Source organism: Eulemur rufifrons, chromosome 9 (assembly GCF_041146395.1).
Source record: "Eulemur rufifrons isolate Redbay chromosome 9, OSU_ERuf_1, whole genome shotgun sequence".
Lineage (NCBI taxonomy): Eukaryota > Metazoa > Chordata > Mammalia > Primates > Lemuridae > Eulemur > Eulemur rufifrons.
The window spans coordinates 20,082,513-20,095,503 of NC_090991.1; the positions used below are offsets into that span (position 1 = coordinate 20,082,513).

Consider the following 12,991-nt stretch of genomic DNA (forward strand, 5'->3'; position numbering starts at 1 on the left):
AGAAACAAGGATAAGTCAGTGACTCTCAGGGATCCCAAGAAAATATACCAGATGTTGTTTTTGAAAGTCAGCACATTTGCATATAGACAAATGAGACTCAATAACATGCTCTTTGTAAGTATCGTATCAGTCAAGCAATTGCCTTTTCTTTTCTTTATTAAAACAGAAAAGGATCAACATTGGCTCATGCATACACATACTCATACCTACGCCCTTTACTTTGTGTACTATTCTAAGTATTATATATATATATATATATATATATATATATAGCGCCTAATTAGTCAAATTCTCCACATGATCAGTTGATCTGGTAAAGTATTTGATAGAAGATAAAATGAATATTTTTAGTTCTCTGTGATTTTCTCTAAGTTTTCTCTGTTCCTTGTAACTGAGCACACACCTGGCTCACCAACCTTACATATTGATACATTGTCACTGCTCAGTGTAGGGGTGTGAGGAGAGGAGGACTCTATTTGCCTTCCAAGGGCCCCTAATATATCATCTCCTTTCTGGCCTCTTCCCCCGAATGCCCACGTGTCTGAGTCTGTCTCTCTCTTTAAGCAGAGTGGGTAAGAACATGGGCCGAGGAAGCAGAGAGAATTGAGCTGAAATCCTGACTTTGCACTTACTAGCTGTGGGCACCTCTGGCAAGTGACAGAGCACCTCCAGGGCTCAGTTTTCTCATCTGAAAAATGGGAACATTACCCGTCTCATGGGGTTATCCAAGGTTAAATGAGAAAACGCAGGTAAAGCCTGTGGCTCGGTGGTAAGTGCCCAGGAAGCAGTCAATAAACAGTAGCATGTTACTTTCCTTTTTTATGCTCCTTCTGAATTTATTCCATCCCCATTTATTAGATTATAAACACTTTGAGGGATCAAATATTTATTGAACTACTGAAGAAAGGAATGGGTGAGGAATGAAATACATTCCGCCTCCTATTATTAATATGATAATAAGACACTCCTGGAGAATCATGACCAAACCCTTATTTCTGCCCCTATCTGGCTCCTAGTTAATCCATCAGACTAAGGCTACATTATTCCATCAGCCAGATGGTCGTGTGAAAGGTTAATTATGATACATTCTTACTGTGACATGTAACCTCTCAGCTCGAATTTTATGTGCAATTGACCATATGAATGACAACCTCCCATTTCTGAAGGTATCCAAACGATGTGTTTTTGGTTCCATGTGAGTGTCCATCTCTGTACTATCTGAAGAATAGACATACGGTGGGTGGCATGCTTTCTCCCTTTCCTCCTGTTTGTACACTGTTAGAAATTAAGGTTTGTTTCTTTTTCTTGGCTTTATTCTAAAGGACCTGGGATACTTGGGAGTGTGCATCTGAAGCCCTGGGCTAAACTCCTGTGATCATGAATTTCACTAGGTTTGAACCAGGGAAGGCTTATCATGGAGATTCATGTGATTCTTTCACACTCCCAGAATAACAGCTACCAAGGCCTTCCCAGACCACGTGGCCGCAGATTCGCAGCCTGGATTCCCTCCCCCTGGGACAGCCGCCTTGGAGCACCCAGGCTGCCTTTGTTACACGCCTGAGCTGTTAACTGTTTTGATGCTGCACCCATAGAAATGGCTCCCCCACTATGGATTCAGCCACTTTGAGGGCTGAACAGCAGCTCATCCACTCTCTGGTTTTCCTTTGGAATTCAGTAATGAACTCATTAAATCACCAACTTGTTGTGACAGGAAGTCATTCAGATGCTGATGCTATTGCCATGGAAACCACCCCTCTGCTCAGAGCTCTGTCTGTCTCTGCCGAGGAGCACTCCAGCTCCATAATTACTGTCACCCCCAAATAACACAGAGCTATCATGGCTGTGCGCAGGTCCAGAAGCCGGGGCACACAGAGAGTCTATTTTGCTTTCAGATGATGAATCCTTGCTGGTTTTGGTATTTTTAGCACACATTTCTCTTCTGTACCAGTTGTCTCTTTAATTCCTACATGTTGGCTCCCTTCCAGTACCTCTCCTAGAGGAGCAGACAAAGGATTTTTGGGGGAAACAGCTGCCAGGGCTACTCGCTTAAAGAGAATCTACTGTTGCCCCAAATCTTTGTGCCGCCAAACATGAAAAAAAAATGAGTTCTCCTGCCTTTCTGGAGAGACCGTATGAAAGGAATCCAAAATTCTATTAGTTCATAAAGCCTAAAGGGGGTATGGATAGATCAGAAATGCCCAGATGGGAGTTCAGAGGTGCAACTCAAAGAACAAAGTGATGTTTGCCTCATTTTGTTTGGGTCATCCGGGCTATACTGAAGGCTGCCCAAGCCACAAAAAAAGAACTCACCTTACTCAAAGCATCAGTGAAGTCTGTGTTTTGTATATGTTACAGCGCTTGGTATATTGTGAATATTCAAACATAACCATCACTTCATGAGCACAGACAGACATGGGGCTAGGCAGTTTATATTATGTTTCATGATTGAAATTAATCTTCATGAAAACCCCACAAGATGGGTATTTTTATCCCAGTTTTACAGCCGAGGGATGTAAAGCTCTAAGTGATTAGGTAAATTAAAGAAATGCCCTGCTTTTCCATACTGCATAGTTGGTAACATATCACACCTCTGGTATCCACAGGCATAAAGGTAACTTCTGCTGCCTTAGAATCACAGAAGCTCAGATTAGGAAAGGTCTTTGATGATTATCTTGTCCAACCAACCAACACCTTCTACAACATCCCAAGTGATTGTCTGGTCTCAGCCTGAGCATCTCCAGTGACAGAGCATCCAGTCCCAAGAGCAGTCCACATTTGGGCAGCCCGGTCCTCAGGCTCCAGAGTGTGCTCCTAACATGAATAAAGTGCACTCATCACCGGAGCTGCTGCGGAGCCCTAAACCCCTGCTTTCGGGGATTCACCCACTGAAGAGATTTGTCTCTGGCTAAAAGTCTGTCCTCTAGAATATCTAGGTATGGAAGGGAAAGGAGGGAAACGAGAAAGAGGCCTACCAAGAAAGGGTTGGAGCTAGGTCAGGATCTGTTTCCGCTCCTCAGGAAATGTCAGCAGATCACTGCTCTATGATCATTTGCCCACGTGGGAAGAAAACCTGTTCCCCTGGGCCAGTAGGAAGCCACTGTTTGGGATGTGACGCCAATGCGGGTATGTCTGACTTTTTATTCAGTATCATTTTACATTATTTATATATGTACATCACACACAGAAAAAAAATATACATATTCCACAAAATGCATAACCTTTTGTTACATTAAAATTTAGAGACAGGCAGTGAGCAGTGATCCCTGGACCACCTTCTGGAAATGTAGCAAGGTCACAGGAGGGGTGCAGCAACGACTTTCTAATTTATGAAGCTCTGTTTTTGGTGCTATTAATGTCATTTCTTTCTGTTTATGGGAATTATAATTTTAAGTGTGCATAAGGAGCTAACATTTGAAGAGGGTTTACCATGAGTTAGATGCCATGCTAGGAGATTTACTCTCATAAATGGTCATTTGCCTCTGCCTTAGACTATGAACTCCTGCTGGCGAGGTCTGTGGTACATGCAGATACCAGTGACTTGTGTGACTTTTGCTAAGGCTCTTCAATCCAAGTGGCGCATTTCCCTCATCTGCCATATGAAGGGTATGTTAACTGCATCATCTACCTCACGGGAGTGTTGTGACCAAGGAGCAAATTGCAAAGTGTTAAAACCCTTTGGAAAGTATCAAGTTCTATGAGAATGTGTCCAATTTTGTGTTCTATGATAGTAAATATTTAACGTAATAAAGGTCAATATTAATAATGTATTAGGTCAAATATATTTTATAATGAATATTATCAAGAAAACAAAAAGATTTTCAAGCTTTAAGCAATGGTTTGTTTTAAGCAATAGGCTATATACAAATTTTTCAATACTACAGAGTTGTGATTTTTTTTTTTTTTTTTTTTTTGGTGTTCACTGTCTCATGATCTAACGTGTTGCAAAGATTAAAGCAAAATTTTGCACAGTTAATCACAGAGGATTTGTAAGGCCTCTATAATAAATACTGCATCATTAAAAATGAGCAAATCACAACCCAGAGTCTAATGTCTTCATTCTTTGTAGATTTGTTTTCTATGTAATTAAAAAGGTACTTGTAAATATATTTTGCCTACTTCTAAAAAGTATTTAGGGATAGCCTATAATAAAAGGAATGGAAATAACAAAAGTGAAGTAATTTAAAAATAATTTGTTCATCCAATTCACAGCCATTTCTTCTTAATATGTGTGAAACAGAATTAATCTACAGTTACAAATGAGACCTTCTATAGTTTCTGCCACTGAAAATATTTTATTCACTATAACTAAACTGAGAGCTGGTGATATCTGTTAATAGATGACTTCTAGGGGTGGGGAGTCTGGAATGGTCCCCAACTATAGGACTCAAAGAGAATGAGCATTAATATAATTAAGAAGTGAATTTAGGCCGGGCGCGGTGGCTCACGCCTGTAATCCTAGCACTCTGGGAGGCCGAGGTGGGCGGATTGTTTGAGCTCAGGAGTTCGAGACCAGCCTGAGCAAGAGCGAGACCCCATCTCTACTAAAAATAGAAAGAAATTATATGGACAGCTAAAAATATATATAGAAAAAATTAGCCGGGCATGGTGGTGCATGCCTGTAGTCCCAGCTACTCGGGAGGCTGAGGCAGTAGGATCGCTTAAGCCCAGGAGTTTGAGGTTGCTGTGAGCTGGGCTGACGCCACGGCACTCACTCTAGCCTGGGCAACAGAGTGAGACTCTGTCTCAAAAAAAAAAAAAAAAAAAAGAAGTGAATTAAACTAGTAGGCGGCACATGCTCAGATCACGTATTTTGCTTCTGTTTGGATGTAACAGCCAGTCTCATGCAGAATATGTTAAGAAAACCACACAAAAGGGAAATGAGTCACTTACAAAAGACCAGGAAGGCTTAGGCTAACTAGCTAGACGAGACTCAACCATGTCTTTTTCTGCTCCTGTTTCACTTCTAAATCCCGAAAGCACCACCTTGTCTGAATCACAGGCATTTCTGAAACACAGAAATGTTTTTGGCAAATACACATTGGGACATACCCAGCTTTACTGTTGCTCTTTCTCCATGTCCTTCTCTCTCTCTCTCTCTCTCTCTCTTTCTCTCTCACACACACACAGACACACACACGCGCAGGCATCCACAAAGCTTTGGAATGCCTGTGGTGCTCTTCTTTGGCAGTTTTGTCTCCATAACAATGTTAGACCTAGACTAACATTTACTTATTTTTTTTAAATTGAGATAGGGTTTTTGCTTTGTCACCTAGGTTAGAGTGCAGTGGCGCTAACGTAACTCACTTAGCCTTGACATCCTGGGCTCAAGTAATCCTCCCACCTCAGCCTCCCCAGTAGCTGGGACTACAGGTGCACGCCATCAAGCCCAGTATTTTTTAAAATTATTTTGGTGGAGACGGGGTCTCACTATGTTACCCAGGCTGGTCTTGAACTCCTGGCCTCAAGTGATCTTTCCACCTCAGCCTCCCAAAGTGCTAGAATTATAGGTGTGAGCCACTCTGTCTGGTTAGACCTAGAACAACATTAAAATATTCTGCTTTTCCTGAGAAAGCTCCAATCAGCATGAGGTTTCATTTTCTCTTGGATGATGTCCCATTATCCTTCTCTCTCCTCTATTTTCTGCTAGAAAGAAAGCTCCAACGCACAAGCACTTTGTCTTGCTCACTTCCTGGTGCAGTGTCTGGCACATTGTTGGTACTCAATAAATATTTCTTGATTGAATTGAATATTTTTAGCTTCTGTTTCACTGGCTATCTACTTCCTTAGCCTGTAAGCACGTTCAAGTCTCCTCCATTAAATAAAAAACCAAAAAGCCCACCTGTCCTTCCTGTCCCCCCTCTGCCACCAAATGCCCTCAAATTAAACTGTCCACAGCTACTGTTTTCTCTCTCATCATACCCTACAGTCAAGCTTCTTAAAAGAGTAGCTCATATACATTTCTTTACTTCTGCTCTGCTTTTCAACCTTTGTAATCCATCCATCCATCCATCCTCTCCTTGCCTCCCTCCAATCCATCTCTCCACTTACCCTTTTCTTCCCTCCTTTCTTTCTATCCATTCATCTGTTCCTCCATCCCCTTCCTTCCTCCCTCTGTCCTTCACTTTTGTAAATTTATATCCTACTATGTCCTAGGTACTGTGCTGGACACTAGAGGGAGGATGTCGAAAAACAAAGTCTCTGTGGTGGCCGTGCTCATGATCTGGTGGAAGACACATACGTGTAAACTTGAGCTTCCTAAACCAGAGCACAAGTTGCCCTGGACACTCAGCAGTGTGCTATGGTAACTGAAGCTGCGGTACAAGGGTGGTGAATTTTGCTGGACAATCAGCTTTACTTCATGTCAGTAACTTGAAATATTTAACACTCAGTTAAATAGCAACCAACATCTACAATGGTAAAATGAAAAATAGCATTAGTTGTTATAAAAACACGGGACTTTAAACAAATATGCCAGAGATTGTTCTGGGATGTGGCCCCAGTGAATGCCGAGTTAACGCTTCTCTGTTGCTGGGGGAACTTCCTTAGAAGAGCCTGCAAAGTGCTGATAAGTGGATAAGCACTGTAACCACCACGCAGGGTGACATGTGCGCCTATGGAAGGAATGGTACAACTCCTGGGGGATGAAGAAGATTGCCTTTAAGAGGAGGTGATACCCGAGGTAGCTCCTGAAAGATGACAGGCTCACAGGTGGAGGAGGGGACAGTGCTGTGGGTGGAGGAAGCAGTATGTGCAATTATAAGGCACTGTGAATGGAGCTGTTAGAAGATGAGAACAGGGAAGAGTCCAGCAGTAGCTAAAAGAAGAGGCAGGTTTGACTGCACAGTGAAGGGCCCATGTGTCCCGCGAGATGGAGACTATTCCCTCTTCTTGAACCTCTTTCTCTCTGGGTACCACTGTCATTCTTTGACAAGTTCTTAGTTTCTTTTGCTTATTTCTCTTTTTCAACACCCCTCCCCCATCCTTTGAATTTTAGTGCTCCCTAGGGTTCCTTCTTGGCCATGTTTTTCTCCTTCTCCCCTGCTGGCTCCCAAGTGTACGTTCCCTGAGCCCCAGACTCCCATTTCTCACGGCTTAGCTATCTCAGCTTGGATTGACCTACATCCTTTCAAAATGAGTAAGTCCTAAGCTGTCTCTATCATCTTCCATTCTCCTCCCCTCCTTTCTAAGGCTCTGTCTCCCCTAGTTGTTAGGTCTAGGTTAACGGAACCATGACCTACCCACTCACCCACCTGAAACACCTGAGAGTCCCCAGTTACTCTGCTCATCACCTACAGCAAATCAGTTGTCAGCCCTGTCAGGACCCCTTCCTGAGCTTCTAAGTATGTTCCTTTTCTTTTCTTTCTTTCTTTTTTTTTTTTTTTGAGACAGAGTCTCACTCTGTTGCCTGGACTAGAGTGCCGTGGCATCAGCCTAGCTCGCAGCAACCTCAAGCGATCCTCCTGCCTCAGCCTCCTGAGTAGCAGGGACTACAGGCAAGTATCACCGCGCCTGGCTAATTTTTTCCATTTTCAGTAGTTCTCGGCTAATTATTTCTATCTTTAGTAGAGACGGGGTCTTGTTCTTTCTCAGGCTGGTCTTGAACTGACCTCAAGCGATCTTCCTGCCTCGGCCTCCCAGAGTGCTAGGATTACAGGAGTGAGTCACCACACCTGCTGTAAGTATGTTCTTTCCTCTAAATCTCCACCAGGATTCTCAGCTGAGCCACGAGTTCCCACCCCCACCCCTCCGGTTGAGGATCATTGCATATAATGAGATACTACTGATGCGCGCGTGCTGCACATTTGGACTGTGTGGGGCAGACAAGGAGCTAGAATCACTGGCATGACCAGAGCCCTCTCAGCCACTGCAATACCTACCTAACTGGTCTGCCTGATACCAACCAGTTCCTTCCCCTCTATAACCTCCACAATTCTGCATTATCTTTTTAATGTAGAAGTCTGAATAAAGATAAGAAGGTATTGAAATTTACAATACAAAAAATTAAAATTCACAAAAGTATTGAAGAGTGAGAAGGAAAGATAAGTGAATATTTACCTGATCTTTGGGTGGGAAAGACTTTTTAAAGCATTCATGCAAAGGCTAAAGGAAAAGGCAGGGTTGACCACATAAAAATGAAAAAGCTTTGTTGAAAAAATAATGCAATTTAAAAAGATAGACTGGGAAAATATTTGCAACATATATGAGGGATAATGGTCTTAATACATGAAGAGCTCTTAAAAATTAGTAACCAAATGATGAACACATCAAAAAAAAAAAAAGAAAGAAAGAAAAGAAGCAAAGGATATGGATAATCTGTAAAATCCATACACATACAAATGACAAGTAGACCCATGCGAGAAAATGTTCAATTTCATTTAAGAAATTTAGACTAGGCCAGGCACGGTGGCCTGTAATCCTAGTACTCTGGGAGGCCAAGGCTGGAGGATCTCTTGAGCTCAGGGGTTCGAGACCAGCCTGAGCAAGAGCGAGACCCATCTCTAATAAAAATAGAAAAATTAACCAGGTGTCATGGTGCGAGCCTGTAGTCCCAGCTACTCGGGAGGCTGAGGCAGGAGGATCGCTTGAAGCCAGGAGTTGGAGATTACAGTGAGCTATGATGACGCCACTGCATTCTACCCGGGGTGACAGAGCGAGACTCTGTCTCAAAAAAAGAAATATAGGCCGGGCGCGGTGGCTCACGCCTGTAATCCTAGCACTCTGGGAGGCCGAGGTGGGCGGATCGTTTGAGCTCAGGAGTTCAAGACCAGCCTGAGCAAGAGCGAGACCCCATCTCTACTAAAAATAGAAAGAAATTATATGGACAGCTAAAAATATATATAGAAAAAATTAGCCGGGCATGGTGGTGCACGCCTGTAGTCCCAACTACTCGGGAGGCTGAGACAGGAGGATCGCTTGAGCCCAGGAGTTTGAGGTTGCTGTGAGCTAGGCTGATGCCACGGCACTCACTCTAGCCTGGGCAACAAAGTGAGACTCTGTCTCAAAAAAAAAAAAAAAAAAAAAAAGAAATATAGACAAAAACAATGGGTATGTGAAGTTTTTTTCTTTGTCAGACTGGCAAATTAAATCCAGTGCCAAGTGAGTAATTAGGGGTATGGGGCACACTCATATTTGGCTGGTACAAGCTTTCAGGAAGCTAATCCAGAAATATGTGTTAAAAACCTTGAAAAACATATACCCTTTGACCCCACAATTCTGTTTCTAGGAATTCCTAAGGAAACAATTATGGACATGAATAAATACAGCCCTGTAAGGATAATTATCACAGCACTCTTTATAATGCTAAAAACTGGAAACATTCCAGGTGCTCAACCACAGGGGTTGGTTAAATAAATGTTAGTTGATTTTTAGCATGAAATACCACACAGGTATTAAAAGCTTCACTGGAAAAGAATAGTGACACAGGAAGACATTTTCAGAATGTTTGCTCTATATTGTTAAGTGAAATAGCAATTATAAAATAGAAGGTACAGAAAAATCTCATCTTTGGAAAACTATACATATATCTGTATGCAAAGAAGATATAAAAATGTAAACAATGGTTTGAATATATGTTTCCAGATTTTTTCTACAATGTACTTGTGTATATATCCCAAAATTTTCACAAATAGAGTTACTTTTGTTGTCAGAAAAAGTATTTTTAACTGGAAACACAAAATTCCCCTCTGTTTTGGCTGCCTGTTATCTACTGGATAAAACCCAAATCCCTTGGCCTGATCTACTAAGCCTGTGACAATCTGGCTCCTCCTCGTTTTCCAGAATGCTCTCCCTGACTGGAATCCTGCATTTGTCCCCTACTGGGTCACCTGCACGTCCACTAACAAGTCATGTTGTGCCAGACCCTCGAGTGTGATATCATGCCTCTCCCTCCTCATCTATCTCAACGTCTGTCTCTCCAACTCCTGGTCTTCCAATTCTTCCAGCACACCAAGTTCTCCTCTGCCTCAGGGCCTTTGCACCAGCCATTCTTCCTACCTCGGTTGGTCTTCATAGGACCAGCTCCTTTTCATCTTCCAAGGCTTAGCTGAAGTGTCACCTCTTCACTTGGCTTCTCCCACCACTCTATGAAAAGATGTCACCTCCTTTTATTTTATTTTAGGGTTGGCAGAGCCAGCTGAGGCTTTATTTTGGAAACAACAAATTAACTGGTTTTTAGTTGGGGGCACGGGCAAGGGGGGGTACCTCAGGCAGTAAACTCCCCCAAGGGTGGGCTGAGGGCTGGGGCTGAGCCTCAGGTGGGCCTCCTGTTCCCTACTCTCCCAGCACAGCTGCCTCCCCCACAGGTTCTGTGGCAGCCATGGGAGGGGATAGGTTGGGAGGGGTGGCAGTGGCCATTCACTTGGGAATGACATCAGAGGACTCAGGCCCCAGCTTCCCATCGTGGGTCTTCATCTTCACAACCACGGCCCTGGGGGAGCTGGTGCGGCTGAAGGAGCTGGAGCCCCCAGCAGAGCCAAAGCTGGGCTGGAAGGAGCTCAGGCCATACTTGAGGCCAGAGGTTGTGAGGCCACTGGTGGTCTGCGAGTGGACACTCATGTTCTGTATCCGAGACTCCAGCTGGCTCTCCACGCCCTCCAGCAGCTCGCAGTAGGTGGCCATCTCCATGTCCAGGGCCCGCTTGACGTTCATCACCTCCTGGTACTCGTGCAGCTGCCGTGTCGCATCCTGCTCGGCTCACTGCAGGGCAGCCTCCAGCTCCGCCAGCTTGGCGCTGGTGTCCTTAACTGCCAGGTCCCTGTGCTGCTCAGCATCCACCGTGCCGGCCTCCAGAGAAGCCCTCTGGCCTTTGAGGATCTCAGTCTCAGCCTGGAGCTGGCTGATGAAACCTCTGTCCCCACGCTTCCAAGTCAGCGCCTCCAGCTCCGCATACTTGGTCTGGTACATGCCCCCAGCCTCGCCCTGGCTGTGGTTGGCCATCTCCTCACACTGGGCGCAGACCTCGGCAGAGATGCCGTCCATGGCTAGGGAGCGGCTGTTGTCCGCGGACAGGACCACAGCTGTGTCTGAGATCTGGGACTGCAGCTCCCGGATCTCCTTTCCATACAGCTGCCTGAGGAAGGTGATCTGTCAGTCAGCCCTTGCAGGCGAGACTCCAGCTCGGCCTTGTTCGTAAGCGACATCCAACGTCCTTCTTGATGAGGACGTTCATTCTCCACCTCTGCTGGTTGATCTCATCCTCGTACTTGTTCTTTTTTGTTAATTTCAGCATATTATAGGGGTACAAAAGTTTAGATTATGTATATTGCCCTTACCCACCCCCCCCCGCGCCCGAATCAGAGCTTCAAGCGTGTTTCAATGAAGTTTTAAAATGAATTTTAGCAACTAGTTAGCAACTAATTCTTGAGTTTCAAATAAAAAAATGGACAGTAGCAAATCTAACATTAAGACCATGGAATTAACAGAAGGGGTATTAGGAATATTACAGTGTTTTGGGTCTGTCAGAAACTGAATTATGCTAAATTCCTTAATCTAAGGGAATAGGCTCCTCGTGGAACCTGTAGCTTGATGACGTTTGTTTCTTTTACAATGTGGCTTGGTGTTCCTCGAGATCTCAAATATTTTACAGACAAATAATGTAGACAAATCACCCCAACTGAGGCAGCTTAAAACCATGATGCATGTGGAGAATGGTCAGTGACTTGTGGGGCAAACTGCAGTTGTTATTCAGTGAAATGACATTAGCTTCCCGCTCACAGCCTCAGCATATCTCTGGTAAAGGTGGCCAAGCTGGGAGGGGCCTGAGGTGCTCCGTTGCTCTAGCTCAGGGGTCGGCAAACTTTCTGTAAGGGGACAGACAGCGGATATTTCAGCTTTGTGGGCCAGTCTGTGTTGTAACTACTCAATCTGGCCACTGCAGTGTGGACATAAATGAATGGGTATGGCCGTATTCCCATAAAATTTTACTTATGGACATCATTTGAATTTTACATAATTTTCATGTGTCACAAAATATTCTTCTTTTAATTTTTTCCCCCTAAACATGTAAAAATGCAAAACGATCTCAGTGGTAGGCCAGATTTGGCTTGTGGGTCAAAGTTTGCCCACCTCTGGTCTCGTTTAGGACGTTTTACCTGTATGGGCAGCTAAGGGACAAGGAACAGAAACACTCTGAGAGGCGGGGCCCTCCTGATCTCGAGAGTAAGTTCCAACGTCTGAGCGCCTAGGCCCACCAGGAACAGTTTTTTCTGAGCATGACCAGGTAGAGAGTAGATGGACACCAGACAGTTAACGTTTAACTGGAGACAGAGCAGCAAGGGAAGAGACTCTGCTCTCGAAAGTGAAGAGCGTTCTTTGAAGTTTAAGCAAAAATGTTTTACTTCACACCTTACAGAAGCACATTATATTAGTGCTTTTTCGCTGCAGGATAAACAGAAAATAAGCAATGTGCTGCTATCATCACATGCTCACACCTGTGGTTTGAAAACAGCAAACAAACCACTCTCCCTGCCGAGGGCTCATTGTCAGATAACACAACCGCAGACAATAGGAGAGCCCAGAAATGTCTTTTCTTTTCAAGAGAAGAAGGCCTCCTCCACAATTCTCCCCGGTTTTGCTATGGAATGACTTCCCATGGAGATGAAAGGAAATAGAGGTCATTAACAAGGTCCATCTCTTCTGCCCCTCTCATTTTCTATTTTAAAATGTGCTTCCGTTCTAAATATTTCACTCTGCTGCTGTGAGTAATACCAGCGCCTCTCATCTGAGAAGCAGTACAGTCTAGGCACAAGACGCTGGGGGCTGGCTGCGGCGCTGGAGCCAGACTGCGGGGCTGTTGTCCATCACTAACTAGCTGTGATCCTGAGCAGTTTACTGAACCTCCCTCCATGCCTCAATTTCTCCAGCTACAGAATGGGGATAAGAGGATCCAACTTCTAGAGTTGTGAGGTTAAATGAGTTAACATATGTACAGAATATGTTAAATATAGGCTAGCATGGGCTGAGAACTAGATAAATGTTAACTATTTTTATTATT

General features: G+C 44.1%; 1 protein-coding gene and 1 pseudogene across 1 annotated transcript in view; both read right to left on the minus strand.

Moving 5' to 3' along the window:
- The window catches only part of MYO1D (myosin ID), a 324,487-nt gene that overhangs the window by 42,430 nt on the left and 269,066 nt on the right, over positions 1 to 12,991 (minus strand). The window lies entirely within an intron of this gene.
- On the minus strand, positions 10,354 to 11,227 carry LOC138391955 (keratin, type II cytoskeletal 8 pseudogene; annotated as a pseudogene).